This window comes from Uranotaenia lowii, chromosome 2, assembly GCF_029784155.1.
Source record: "Uranotaenia lowii strain MFRU-FL chromosome 2, ASM2978415v1, whole genome shotgun sequence".
NCBI lineage: Eukaryota > Metazoa > Arthropoda > Insecta > Diptera > Culicidae > Uranotaenia > Uranotaenia lowii.
Window position 1 is genome coordinate 10144450 of NC_073692.1, and position 15824 is coordinate 10160273.

Sequence of the window (15824 nt, forward strand, 5' to 3'; positions counted from 1 at the left end):
AAAAATCACTTTCACACAATTAATTTATTCATTTTTCACTTTCCGGCACATTGGAATAAGCTAGGTTCTGCTTAACCAAAATAAACTCATCGTTTCTCGGTTTTCAGCCTCCCTGATTCGGAAATGTAGAAATCCGGAATCCGATTTAGGTTCCTAGCGCTTCGCCATTCTTCCGGGTAGATAGCCATGGCTGCATATTCGCTTTGTTGCGGGATTGCATATTCCGGGTGCCATAAAGTGGACGAACCTGTGAACTGTAAACATCTAACTATATTGTTATTTTTAATCATCTCAGAATATTTACCTTGGAATTTATTAGTCAAAAAACACATAAAGACTGTTTCTATAATTTGCCGGTCGGCGGTCGACGAGACAATTTTTTGTTTTGATTTGTTTCGAACTGTCAGCTGCACTGAAACACAATAACACTGAGAAAGATCCGTGAAAAGGCTGTTTGGTTGTATAAGGTGCAAAACCGATTTTCAGAAGATGAAATGTTCTTATAACGACATTCTTCCAGAACAGTTGGACTTATAAATGGTTTAGTCAAGATTAAAAGGTATTTTGAATAAATCGCCATTTTCTGATGGAAAAATTAAAATGAAAAGATACTCCTTAATTAAATATTATTGAACACAGCGATATTAGGCATGTATAGCTTCAAGAGAAGTTATAATCATTAAATATTACACAAAAAAATAGATAATGGACTAAAATATAGCCGCAAAAATGGTTCGGAAATATTCGTTGTTTTAAAATTTCAATATTTAGCTTTCTTATTTCCCAGAATTTCAGGAGGGCCTGAATTATTCATCAATTTCTCGAAAAGTTAATCGACAAATTTAAATGCGCAAAAACATTGTGCATGAAAATAACGAAAAATAAGCCTGTTGAAAAATGACTGGCAGAATAATAATACTTAGTTCGGAGTCTTGTCTGCGTTTTTTTTCTTGAGTTTGATCATTTTGTTTTAATGGAAGCAATTTCAAACCCCTCTTTTGGAAACAATTGCTTCGCAAGAGATTTTTTTCTACAACGAGAATTGATTATCTTGAAGTAGCACTCCGCAAAACCATTTCAAGTCCTTATGGTTGTATAACGTACTTGTAATGTTATCTTCAGAACCTCCTGTAGGTGGGCCTTTTCACACTTATAAGTGTTTTAAAGATGTTTTAATGGGGTTAATAACTAAACGTTGTTTTGTAACGAAGTTTTGAAGTATCCTTCCAGTTTCTTATAAAACTAAAATTGTTACTTGGGCAATGATTTTCGAGCACAAGGAAATAAAATTTCATTATATGTAGAGTAGGGTGGCCCAAAATTGCACTATGTCTGGGATTTTGTGGGCTCAAGCTTCAAATGATAGCTTAGGGTGTAAGAAAAAAACTTTTGTAATGCAGCGACTCAGAAAAATGATGTTCAGAAGTCGCACTGGTTCGATTTTTGGAAAAAGATCATTTTTTAAGCATTTTGCCCTAATAACAATTTCAGATCTTGAAAAAGTATCAAATATGTGTCTCTAATATTTTCTTTAAATTTTCTTTATAATGTAAGTTTTAAACTAAACATTTATTGGGACTATTTCGAACTCTCAATTTGTATGTATGATTTTTTAATTTACGAAATACTATGAAGTTTTGTGAAAAAATATTAAAAATCAACAAAAAAGTGTACTTTGGATTGATTTTTAATCAATATTGAATTCAAAAGATGCGCGACTTTATAATGTGCAACTTTGCAGAAGAAAGTGTATAGCTATGACTTGTCGTTTCAAAGTAATTAAAGTTTCACTGTAGAAGAAAGTCACAATTTTTAAATTTTTTCTAAGAATTGCTTTATATTATGATGGTGGATGAGTTTTGAGCAATCTAAGAACCAAATAAACTCCTGATGTCAAATTTTTTCATCTTTTTATCGATCCTTAAATCACCAGAAAAAAAAACTATTCCAAGTTTTTGGATTTTTTTTATTGATTGAAGGTCGAGTTACTAAATAAATTTAAAATAAAAATCTAGAAATTAGTCATGGTTATTTCTGCTGATTCAAGGATGGATAAAATGATGAAAAAGTTTGATATCAGAAGTTTAGATTGCTCGAAACTCATACACATCATAATATAAAGCAATTCTTAGCAAAAGTTTGAAATTTGTGACTTTTTCACTCAGAAAAACTTGAATAACTTTTTAACGACAAGTAATAGCTATACACTTTCTTCTACAAAGTTGCACATTATAACGTTGCGCATCTTCTGAATTCAATATTGATTGAAAATCTTAACCCAAAGTACACTTTTTATGAATTGTAATTTTTTTTCTCAAAAATTCATAGTATTGCGTAATTTAAAAAATCATACATACAAATTGAGAGTCCAAAACAGTCGTAAAATATTTTTAGTTTAAAACCCACAATATAAAGAAAATTTAAAAAATATTAGAGACACATGTTTGATACTTTTTCAAGATCTGAAAATGTTATTACGACAAAATGTCAAAAAAATGATCTTTTTTCCAAAAATCGAACCAGTGCGACTTCTGAACATCATTTTTCTGAGTCGCTGCCTTGCAAAAGTTTTTTTCTTATACCCAAAGCCATTATTTGAAGCTTTAAAATTAAATACATAGTGCAATTTTTGGCCAGCCGAATGTAGAGGCTTTATTATGTGTTGCATCAAAAATAACCCATTTTGTTGAAGTTGCAGTAAAAATCTTTTGATTTATATAAATTTTGCTCGATTAGAAGCTCATATTGATATAATGAAAGTGCTTGGTTTTGCAGACCACAGCTGGTTATTTGAAAGGTCATATAAAAAATTCTTTATGGTGCTCACTTTTTGCTTATATCCCCTACACCTCACATTGAACCTCAATTAGCAGAATTAGCTGAATCACGAACTGGAAAATTAGGAAAATCCAATATTTCGACAAATACTCCAAAGTTGTGAGGCATTTCAATTGAAATTAAATTTATTAACTTACACTTAACAATGTCAACGTTTTCATTGTTCTTTTAAGTGCTATTTTGGGTTCCTGAGTAAAAATTGTTGTTTATCAAATACTGTGGCTGAATTCAAAGGAATCATCGACTACTTTGAAATCATAGTTTCATTCAGCTAAGAGGTTCTTCAAATCTTCTCTTTGATTATAAGCACTGATGATCTTTCTCATGACATGTTCGAAATATTAACAGATCTCAATGATCAATAACATAATGTAATAATGAAAAATCTTTCTTAACCAAATCAATCATTTATAGCATGCTTTCATTTAAAAAAAATCTTCAACTAACGACATGAGAGGAAAAGAATTGAATCATTAGTCGTAATTTTTGGCTCATGACTATGAAATATTCCGGTCCCTACCAAAAATCTCTGGATTAGAAAAATATAAAGAAAGATATTAAACCGTTTTCATTTAATTATCAATCACTTGGTATGAGCTCCGTCGGAAGCAGAATTAATATTTTCCTAGTGATTTTTGGGAAGTAACATAAAGACTTCAAACATAGAATCTAAAATTGACAAAAAACACAAAAGAATTCAATTCAAATTCAATGGAGATACAGACAGTTCAACAGTGAAATGCAAAACCTAAAATGAATAAAGAGACCCACAATACAAACTGTCAAATTAAAATCGCACTATCAAATTCAAATACAAAATTGAGAATCAAAGCAATAATCAGAGGAAAGCAGGAATTGCAAAGTTTAAAATTCAAATCCATGTGTTTATTTCACTTTCATATCTTTTAAATCACAAGAAAAAATCGAGTTCATAGGTGAAATTTTTAAAATGAAATGCGGATTGAAATTTATAATTAAATATTATGTTACTTAATTTATCGGCCTTATCGGTAAAAAGTGATGTCCTTTTTAGTAAGAACATCTTAAGATTATGAAATTTCATAGACGGATAGAAAGTAAGAAGAAATGAAAAATGGTGATAATGAGCGGGTAGAATTGTGTGATGATAATGTTTATGATAAATTCTACCCGCTCATTTTAACTATCTTTCATTTCTTCTAGCTTTCTATCCGCCTATAAAATTTTATAATCTTATTATGTTCTTACTAAAAACGGCATCACTTTTCGCCGATAAGGCCGATAAATCAAGTAACAAACAGACATTATGGTGATTAATCTCTTCATTATATTAAAAACTATTTATTTGCTTATGATTAAAGGTTTTAGAAAATTTTTGAAGCTTTTTTGTTTGTTCTTCTAAATGTTAAAAAAGTTTAATTGAAAACCACAATTCAGAATGAAAATGATATGTTCAAGGCACAGAATCATAAATTTGGAATAAGATGGAGATTGAAAGTATAGAAATACTCATGTTTAAAGAATCGCTCAATAAAATTTGCAATTCCACTATGAGAGTGTTTTTATGGTAATCATTAATAATTTGAGATTGGTCATATAGAGAGCGATATACATACTGAATTCAGGGTATTTCTTTAAGAAGATGAAAATTTAAAGAAAAGTTTGTACCGTGAAACGGGGGTAATTTTGACCAACAATACATTTTTGCACATTATCATCAATAACTCGGTCTAAAGTTTGAACTTTCGAAATTTTTTTTTCTATATTTGTAAACCTGAGTATCAAATAGGCTAAATTTGGTTTGTATTTGAAATTTTTTTCTATAAGTAAAAATTCAATTTCTAAATCCTAAAATATCTATGTTTTCTAAGGCTTGAAAACAAATAGCTCTCCTGATGATACCAAAAAGCATTGAGATGCAAACGGGCTGTTGAAAGTGAAAGAATAACTTTTTTTTCTTTGTATAGTACATATACATGTGTATTTATATAGTGCTTTAGGGGATTTCATTTATTCAAATTGCTCTGCTAGGACTTTAGACCGACTTCGTGTTGCGCTCAATTCATGCGTCCGTTATGTTTACAATTTGTCTAGATTTTCTAGTGTTTCTCATCTCCAAAAGGAGCTACTGGGCTGCCCATTTCATAATTTTTATAAATATAGGTCCTGCGTTATTATCCACAGAATGCTCCATAGAGAAGCTCCCCAATATATTAAAAGGCTATTAATTCCCGTTAGAAATTCTAGAACACTAAATTTAACTATTCCATCACATCATTCGGTATATTATAACAATTCATTTTTCGTTAGAGGCATCGCGAACTGGAATAATCTTCCTACCCATGTTAAATCCCTGAAATCGAAATCAGAGTTCAAGAAGGCTTCACTAGTAAGATTTGCATTGATAAGACAGTAATCGAGTATTTTATAGTTAGATATGAAAGTGCATCAGAAACAAACTATGTGCGAACAAAAATGATACTAAGAAAACCCAATTGTAACAATTCAAAAAGATTGTATCTTACGTTACAGGAATAAAATGAATTATTATTATTATTATATTCTCATAGTCATTTAGTGATAAATTTTTGATATTTAAAAAATAAGGACATTTCCAAGAGTAAACCCGTATTGGAAAAATGGATAGGAACCCTATCAAATGGTAAACTTTGAAAAAAAAAAAAAAATTAAAATAGAAATAGAAGGAGGGTCTAGAGGAATGTGTTAAGGTATAATTTCATTTGTATTTTGTAGCTCAAACTAATTAGCAATTATTTTAATGTTTGCCCCTAAATGTATGCATCATAATAGTTCTTTCTTCGATTATAAATGTTTTTAAAAGAAAACGTTAAAAAGCAAGATAAAATTTATAAACTAGCATTTGTAAATATATTGAAGGTGTTTTGTATCCTTCATGATCAAGAAAACTTGTAAAAACCGTCTAAAATAGAGGCTGACCAATGTTACCCCAAAGCATCAGATTCAAAACAGAGACGAAATCGATTTTTAATTCAAATTTAAAATAGTTTAGTAAATTTCTGCAAATATGTTTTACGTTCATTGGAGTCCAGTACTGGTTTTGAAAATATGAAACATGCCACATTTCCGTTAATAGAAAGCATTTGAGCTCAATCAGTTGGAAAAGTTGAAATTAGAATTTCAAATCTTAGATTCAAATTGGAATAAATTTAGTCATCTACAGAGGTGAAGTTGACCTGGATTGAGCTAAACAACACGGTACCATAATTCATCAAAAAAAGTAGGGGGAAGTTGTCTACTACCGGACACTTAAGGTTTTTAAGCAATAACTTCAAAAGTAAGTTTTTGTAGATATTGGTTCCTCTACTGATTTGAAGAGTATCAATATTATGATCACTAAACAGTATTAGAAAAAAATTAATTTAAAACATATTCATGTGGTAAGAGAAATCATTTTATGTTAGATTTCACTCATTTCCAAAAGTGTTGTCTATGGCCGGACACTACGAATTTTATCACCAAAGTTGTCACCAATGGCACAAAAACGTAGCAAAATGACTGAAATCACTTTCTTAGGTCTTGTGAGTAAGTACTTTTCAATACTGGACATTCTATGAAGCCATTTATAAAAGTTTTTTTGACAAACCAGAATGTAACATTTCTTTCGAAAAAACTAGAGTAAAATTGTCTATGACCGGACAGCAAAATTTAAATATTATCAGAGGACCAAAATAGTTTGGTTATTGAATCCGTATCTTCAGCTAACCAATTGAGGGTGCTATAGAGATGAAAAAATGAAAGTATCAAGTTGAAATCATTTATAATTTTGAATATTTTCTTGTCCGGTCATAGAGAACAATATGGTGTCCGGTCATAGGGAAATCGCACTTTTTTTTTATGTTCCTAATATTTTGTTTGAACTTCCGTTTTGTTATCTTACATCTACTGAAGTCGAAAGATAACCAACCAACGATGACGTTTATGTGCAATTCACATTTGACAAGCCGTAAAAACTGATCACAATATAAATGTAAAGTTTAGGCGATCCTCTCCGAACTACTTGGCGAAAGCTTTCGATGCCTATAATTTGTTTACCTTTTCAGATTGGAGTACCATATTTCTAACACCATATCAGGCTACTATTTACTTTATTTTCATGATGTTAAAACAATATAAGGATATATCGTTTTCGAAAAATCAATGTTGTCTGGCCATAGAAGGTGTCCGGTCATAGACGACTTCCCCCTAATTGTTTGTCGAACCCGTTTATTGAGGTTAAGCAGTTTTTTCGTTCATGAAGGAAGTTTTGTTTCGTGTCCAATATGTGAAAATCGGAACGAAATGGTAAGTGTTTCTTAGATATCATTTAGTTGTGCTGGTTCTTGTCATAATACTTTGATTTTGTAAATCGGCCCACAAAGCTTCGAAATGTATTCCACGTCATCCTCCAAATATGATTCCGGAAAAGCCGGACCAGATGTATCTGCAGGAGAATTCAGCGGCCATAGTGTCTCGGAAGAACGCGAAAGCCGAATTGCCACGAACCTTGCGAAGAAATGACTTGCCTCAAGTTTTTTTTTAAAATAATTATATGGTAAAAGCTTTGATCACACTGACATAAAACTTAGAACAAAATTTCAACCATTTTCTGTCTAATTTTTTTTGTCAGATTTTGTAGGTTCGCAATACCGAAGGCAGGTGGCAAAACTGAAAAAAATGACAGAAAATGCCCTGCAGGAAAAATGTACCTGTTTAGCCTGATTTTAACGTAGAAATTGCGTGTTTTTTATAGTTGGGTGGCATTTTCTAACTGGGATAGCATTTCTTCAAATCGATCGATGTGCACTCTGGAATCGATATTTCGTACTGTTGGAAAAATTATCTAGAAAACAAAATCCAGTCCAGTGTCCAAATTTACCTTTTTTCAAGGTGAATGAAAAAAAGGTGAAATTTACCTCGAAAAAGGGGTAGAAAAAAATCACCTCGCTTCTCGGTAAATTTTACCTTTTTTTTTATTTTCCGTGCAGTACTTTTTTCAACATCAAAAAGGGTGAAGAGTGCATAAACCAATGCAAATTTCAATAATGATCGAAAAACTAACATTAGTTTTGCATTATTCATACCCATACTTATGCTTATAAAGTGAGCATTTCTGGTTTCTTCATTTAATTTCCAAAGTTTTCCGAGTTCTACTTAGATTTGTTGGTTTTTATTTCGTAAAATTCGAAATCAAATGCCCAGATAAAGCCAGGTATTGTAAAAATTTGTGATAGACAAAATCAGACAAATGATTTTAGTTCAGCACGCCATAATCTTCCAAAATCAGTTAATAAAACACATGCACCAAAAATACTATTCCCTAGTGTTGTGCTCAACATTAAAGCTGAATGCTTTATTGGCTTCCGCATGCAATTCTCGTTAACTAAAACGATCTTCCTCCTATATACACTTTTTTGCACCAAAACTCGTTAGATAACGTAGAACCTCGAGTGGCTTCGACGTTTTTTTCGCTGTTTGCTGCTGCTGTTTGTTGATTTCCTTACAAGCAACGCGTTTCGTTGTTGAGATTCAGTTGGCTCCGTTCGTATGATTTCATTTACCCCTTTTTTATAATTTACTACCTCGATCCATCCGGAGTCAGATTCTACCGGGGCGCAACCATTCAGTACCATTTCGACGACGACGTCCTAGTACTTGACCAGAAAAGTGAGTTCCGGGTAAGGTTTTTTTTTTTCATTCTTCCTCGTTGAACCTCTCTTTACGAGCCATAACCAGATTTATTAATGGCCAAGCCAAGCATCGCAACTCAAAAACTTCTCCAGGCTATCCTCCTTGCCGGATAAAAACGACAGCAGAGTCGAGGAGCAGCTGCAGCATCCCAAAATCCATACGAGAACGAGATGAGAAAACTGGCTAAACAATTCCAAAAGCCAACCCAAAGCTGGGCAAGGAATTTAATGCAACTTTATATATGTATACATATTTTTATGCCGAGACAAAAATTCGCTGCTGTGGCTGGAAAATCGTGCCCAGCCCTAAAAAGGCACTGGAGACCGATCCGAGAACTCTCGACTCAACTGCCCTGACTTGGCCGACCTCCTGGACACACCGAAATGGTGAAATGGTGTGGCTTTAACGGTTCCATTGCAATAAACGGTCCTCTCCAAGTCCCTGACCGGTGGCTAATTCGGCTCAATTATGACCCCGGATGGTTATAAGCGATTCTCGTCTTTATTTTATATTGTTTTGGCTTTTTTTTGCCTGTTGTTGTTGTTCTCAAAAAGCTGCTGCATCGTAAAAATAATACCCACCAGTTGTGAGGGATTACCTGCGCCTTTTTTTCGCTGTTGTTCCGCGTTCAAAAAATGATTGATGCTGATCCAGTTTTATGAATCGAATGATGATTGCAATCGAGCTGGTCGTTTTGCTCCTCGAAATTCGTAAGCTTCCGTTCTCTGGAAAGAATCATTTTGGTTTGAGAAAAAAAAAGAAAATGCCAATTGCAATATTGATAATCAAAGTTTGAAATTCCTGAGATACACCTACATTCGACTTTTTTCCATATTTAAAATTGAAATAGATTTAAGATTTTTAAATGTTGTTAATCGGAATCAATATCAAAAACGATTCAAAGTTCCAATCTCTAAAACTGTCTTAGTGCCTATAAAATCAAAAAAAAAATCGAAAACAATGGGTGGATCCTGACCGCTTTTCTGCAACTAAAAATTGGTTCCAAGTGGAACCAAAAGTTTCCGCTCGCGCTCTCCCATTTATTCTGGTTTTCATTTTCAACAACCTATATTTAGCGGCCGAATTGGATAGGTGTTAACAACAATTCACCAGGTAATTTTCGTTCGCTTTCCCCCACCGCCATCATCCTGAGCCATTTGCGCGCGCCATCTTCATTTACGATTTGCCATTTATTGCCCAAGTTCCCTAGGAGAGTGAGGTGAGACCAAAGCGATTCTACCCCACCATCGCCGAAAAAAGAGGAAGAGAGCGAGAAAAAAAACCGACACCGATGAAGATAATCGTCGACGAAATAATTGAGCTTTCAAGAGTTCTCTTGCAGGACACCTCAATGTGTTTCTCAATTGGGTGGGGGACTCTAAGGGGGATCAGATGAGTCGATTTGCGAATTCAATTTCAGCAGCGTGGAGCAAATGATTTTCCTCCCCTCCACCAATTGGGTTTTTTTTTTCGAAGGATAGTGTTTAAGCTAATTCCAATTTCATTGCCATCCACCGCCATGTGAAACTTTTGTTTGGTGGTGTTTTTTTTTGTTTTTCATTTCGGGTTTTCTCCTCATTTTCGGATTTCGGGGGGCTATACTTAAGAAATCGATCCGGACAGTTTTCTTTTCAATTTTCACACCTAAACGGTTGCACCATGTTGTTGAAAAATCATTTACACGTGAATCGTGCTTCGTGTTTGTTAGACCGGTGTTCTTCATGCCTTGAGGAGCTGAATTAATTTGAACATGAATTAAATGAGATTGAAAAAAAAAACATTTGGAAGTTTTTAATTTGATATAATTAGAAAAACCACCACTGTCAAATTTTAGTTTTTTTTAAAGTAGGCGTTGATCTCTCAAGACGGTCTCTTATTTTATTCCGGAGACACTGAGACTGTCTCAGATCAGAACATACAACAAAATTCGTCTCATAACAAAAATCGCAGTTCAAGTAGCCTAATCTGAACTAGGCTTAAGAAAGAATTGTTGATATAATAAAGAAGATTCACTGAGGAATTCAAGCACACAAACAATTTTTTAAAAAATTATACGAGCCAGAAACGTTTAAACACCTAACGTTTAAAGATCTAACTTTACAGCTATTATAAATATTTAATAATAAGATAGAGTAAATGAAAATTAGATTTCAATCTGAAATTTATTTCTTGAATGACGAAAAATTATGAAAGAAAAACTCAATTGGATGGTAAGAGATACGAGTGTGAAAAAGTTAACTGAATTGTTTTGTTTATATTGCGCTATTCCTTCCACATCTTATTCGTTAAAAGATTTTTTTTGTCATTTTTGTAATTTTTGTAATTTTTGTCATTTTTGTCATTTTTGTCATTTTTGTCATTTTTGTCATTTTTGTCATTTTTGTCATTTTTGTCATTTTTGTCATTTTTGTCATTTTTGTCATTTTTGTCATTTTTGTCATTTTTGTCATTTTTGTCATTTTTGTCATTTTTGTCATTTTTGTCATTTTTTGTCATTTTTGTCATTTTTGTCATTTTTGTCATTTTTGTCATTTTTGTCATTTTTGTCATTTTTGTCATTTTTGTCATTTTTGTCATTTTTGTCATTTTTGTCATTTTTGTCATTTTTGTCATTTTTGTCATTTTTGTCATTTTTGTCATTTTTGTCATTTTTGTCATTTTTGTCATTTTTGTCATTTTTGTCATTTTTGTCATTTTTGTCATTTTTGTCATTTTTGTCATTTTTGTCATTTTTGTCATTTTTGTCATTTTTGTCATTTTTGTCATTTTTGTCATTTTTGTCATTTTTGTCATTTTTGTCATTTTTGTCATTTTTGTCATTTTTGTCATTTTTGTCATTTTTGTCATTTTTGTCATTTTTGTCATTTTTGTCATTTTTGTCATTTTTGCCATTTTTGTCATTTTAGTCATTTTTGTCATTTTTGTCATTTTTGTCATTTTTGTCATTTTTGTCATTTTTGTCATTTTTGTCATTTTTGTCATTTTTGTCATTTTTGTCATTTTTGTCATTTTTGTCATTTTTGTCATTTTTGTCATTTTTGTCATTTTTGTCATTTTTGTCATTTTTGTCATTTTTGTCATTTTTGTCATTTTTGTCATTTTTGTCATTTTTGTCATTTTTGTCATTTTTGTCATTTTTGTCATTTTTGTCATTTTTGTCATTTTTGTCATTTTTGTCATTTTTGTCATTTTTGTCATTTTTGTCATTTTTGTCATTTTTGTCATTTTTGTCATTTTTGTCATTTTTGTCATTTTTGTCATTTTTGTCATTTTTGTCATTTTTGTCATTTTTGTCATTTTTGTCATTTTTGTCATTTTTGTCATTTTTGTCATTTTTGTCATTTTTGTCATTTTTGTCATTTTTGTCATTTTTGTCATTTTTGTCATTTTTGTCATTTTTGTCATTTTTGTCATTTTTGTCATTTTTGTCATTTTTGTCATTTTTGTCATTTTTGTCATTTTTGTCATTTTTGTCATTTTTGTCATTTTTGTCATTTTTGTCATTTTTGTCATTTTTGTCATTTTTGTCATTTTTGTCATTTTTGTCATTTTTGTCATTTTTGTCATTTTTGTCATTTTTGTCATTTTTATCATTTTTGTCATTTTTGTCATTTTTGTCATTTTTGTCATTTTTGTCATTTTTGTCATTTTTGTCATTTTTGTCATTTTTGTCATTTTTGTCATTTTTGTCATTTTTGTCATTTTTGTCATTTTTGTCATTTTTGTCATTTTTTGTCATTTTTGTCATTTTTGTCATTTTTGTCATTTTTGTCATTTTTGTCATTTTTGTCATTTTTGTCATTTTTGTCATTTTTGTCATTTTTGTCATTTTTGTCATTTTTGTCATTTTTGTCATTTTTGTCATTTTTGTCATTTTTGTCATTTTTGCCATTTTTGTCATTTTTGTCATTTTTGTCATTTTTGTCATTTTTGTCATTTTTGTCATTTTTGTCATTTTTGTCATTTTTGTCATTTTTGTTATTTTTGTCATTTGGATCATCCCCCTCTACCTTCTTAAGTATCTTTTATTCAGCCTTTATGTTTATTAAATTATTGAGTTGGTCTGATTGGAAGTCTTTAATGGTTTTAGAATTCCAATCGACGTTTATTTGAAGAATATGATTGATTCGTTCAATAATTAAGAACTATTTCATCTTGCTTCAGTACTCATTCGAAATTTCCGCTTCAATATCGCAATGCCACAGCCTACTTAATGCGAGCAACATATTCTCAGATCCATTCGGTAGCTTGCTGCGATGCATGGCCGTACCAAGAATTTGGTTTTCATCCTTCCTTCCATTTTTTGTTTGCTGTTAGGCTACGCTCCCACTTCCGATCCGATCGTCGTCCGTCGCACAGTGTCGTGTGTACATTATAAATTTTAATTAGCAAGACATTGCGTGATGCGTGACTTTCGACCATACTTCTTTTTCCCGGACGGCGAGAACGATTCTCGACAGAACGGATCCGATCCTGGTCTTCGCAAAAAAAAAAAGCGAAACCCCAAACCAGAAGGACTCCATTGGATGCCTCATGGAGTGTGGGGAAAGACTACGATGCCGTCGAATTTCTGTCTGGTTTTTTTTTCTTCTTCTCAGCGATTGGGTTTGTTTTGCCTCCGCTGTTGATGCTTTAATTTCAGTGTGTGTGCCACATTAAGTAATTATGTGTTGCTTTTTATGGCGTCTTGTTTGGGTTGTCGCCATTTAGTTTGCCTCTTTTTTTGCTGCCCTGTCGATACCTACTCTCTCCGGTTGATTTGTCCTGTGTTTGTTTCTGTTCTCGGAGGCGTACAGAAGCAGCAGTAGTAGGCCGTGGAGCTTCTGCCTTTCAGCTGCCGTTAGGTTTGCTTGGTTGCGTGCCCTGCTTTTGTCACCTTAATCCGGCTAAGACGGGCGTCTTTTAGCCGTTTTTGTGCGGTTGTCTTTTGGGATATTTTTTTATCCCGTATGTCCACCTCCAGAGAGAGGACAAAAAAGATATTCGACATGCGTGAGTGGGTGGTGCAGAAGATTGGTGGAAGGGGGACAACAGGAAGCCTTTCAACACCACGCACTTTTTGGGAGGTCAATCCCCAACCGATTGAGACCTTCTTCCTCTGGATGGATTAGGGTAATCGCTCCATCTAAGGAATAGAGAAAAAAAATCCGTATAATATCGAAGTTTTTTTTGAAGTTCATACCGAAGCAGAACACCTGATGGTAAATATTCCATAGCTCCTAAGGTGAAAACCCAGCATCTACCTTGAGGTTTGACGTGTGTTTTTTTCTTCTCTGCTTGGAGTGGATGTCAGAGGTGCTGCCAAGCACAAAACAAAGAACCTTTTTCCGTCACTTAACGAAGTAGGCGATGATGCCACCAACAAAGTCAACAGCTGTAAACGCTCAAGGAGGAAAAAAATTAAATTGTAACACGAAACAAATTGGCTGATATACATTTTAAATCTGCCTGCATCGCCAGGGCTCCCGATTAAGGTTTCATTCGTTCCCCCAGAGCATTTGAAATGGTCCCGGATTTTGAATGTGAGACACAAAAAGAAAAACTCATCCTTCGAAGAAACCGAGAAAACCCTTGAGCTCTTAGCCCGAATCGTGTGGGTTCGTTCATAGAGGTCTGACTACCAGCAAGAGGGCGAAGGGATTTAGCAAAAACGCAAATTCCAGCACCAACGTGAGGACGCTCAATTAATTAATTAAGTTAAAATATGTTAATTGTTTCCCGGGAGCGGAACAATGACACGCTCGCTGCTGCCTGTCCTGTTCTGTCGTCCGCCTGATTCCGGATACTGACTCGCAGCTCGCCCATTCACCGGGAGTTTCGAAATATGGTAACCGGGAGAGTTTCTGTCTGTCGGTTGGTGAATTTCCTAAAGGGTCGTCGCGATGCAGTCCTACGGAAGGAGGGATTTTTGGCGGGTTAGTTGGCCTGGTAACTGGACTAAATATGTTATACGTGTGGAATGTAGGACAATCCACGATGGCCATGAGAATGACGATAATGATGATGAGAGTCAATGGTTGCTGGATTAATTGGGAGAGAGCTGAATGAAGCTGAAGCCCCAAATCGTAGCATGCGATGACGGAATGGCATGGAGTTATGTAGGTGCCATTGTGCGAGACACGTGCTTTTGAACCTTTGATGAGGTCATCATCACAACGGTAATCCGGGGTTCATGACTGTGTCACATGTACTTGGAATTTCTGGACCAGCGAGAAGCGAGAAGCGTGTGCTAGTTACGAGTTCATTAGGGATAAATGTCATTCCCGCTCGAGGTTGTGCAGAGGTAAAATTTGCTGCACCCAAGTGCTTTGGCACTTTAATTCGAGTTTTGCACTAGTTTTGTTTTTTTTATACTACCAACAAGTGAAGATCAGTCGCAATAATATGAACGATACTGTGTATTTTTTTATTTGTGTCATTTTCGATATTTTTATCATTATTGTCATTTTTGTTATTTTCGTAATTTTTATCATTTTTGTTAATTTTGATTTTTTTTCATTTTTGTCATAATTGTTACTTTTGTTATTTTTGTCATAAAAACTCATTGTACTTATACACCGCCCATATTTGATAAACGGTCTAATGTGCCATGAAAACCAATGCGAGAAAAACGCAAAATAAATGTTTTAATAATTTTTTTGCATCCTAATACTCAAAATAAAGTAAATTAATGTGCATAACAATCATTAAAGGTGTAGGACATAGGCGGTTGAGATAAATTGCAAATTTAGATAAAGAATTTATGAAAAAAAATAATTTCAATCTCAGTAGCCACTTTATCAAATATAACTTGAACAAAAATTGACTAATAGCTCTGAATTTGCCTGATGTGCATACGTTTTCAAATGTTGTTGCGATTGCTCACGCCCATACCATCAAGCCACAAGATCACAACAAGAAGGGATTAGAAAAACTTTCTATAGTAAGACACCGGTTGCTGCGAATGATGATTCAACACATCATGCACATTAGACAATTTATCAAATATATTGCACATTAGACAAATTTTCTTTAGGGTTGTATGCCTTCGCCAATGTATTTTTTGAAAAATGAATGAAGTAGGGATATTATATAGAGAATAAGCTATCAAATGGCACAATTTTCTTTATTTTATAAAAAATGGCATATTAGACCGTTTATCAAATATGGGCAGTACAGCAATCAGCAATCTATCTCATAAAAATGGTTTTGCTTGATTACCTGAAAGTAAACAAAAATCATATGGAAGCCATGTGTCGAAATTAACAGCGGTCTAATAACTTCATTTACACTCCCGAGTTATCCAACTTCAGTTATGC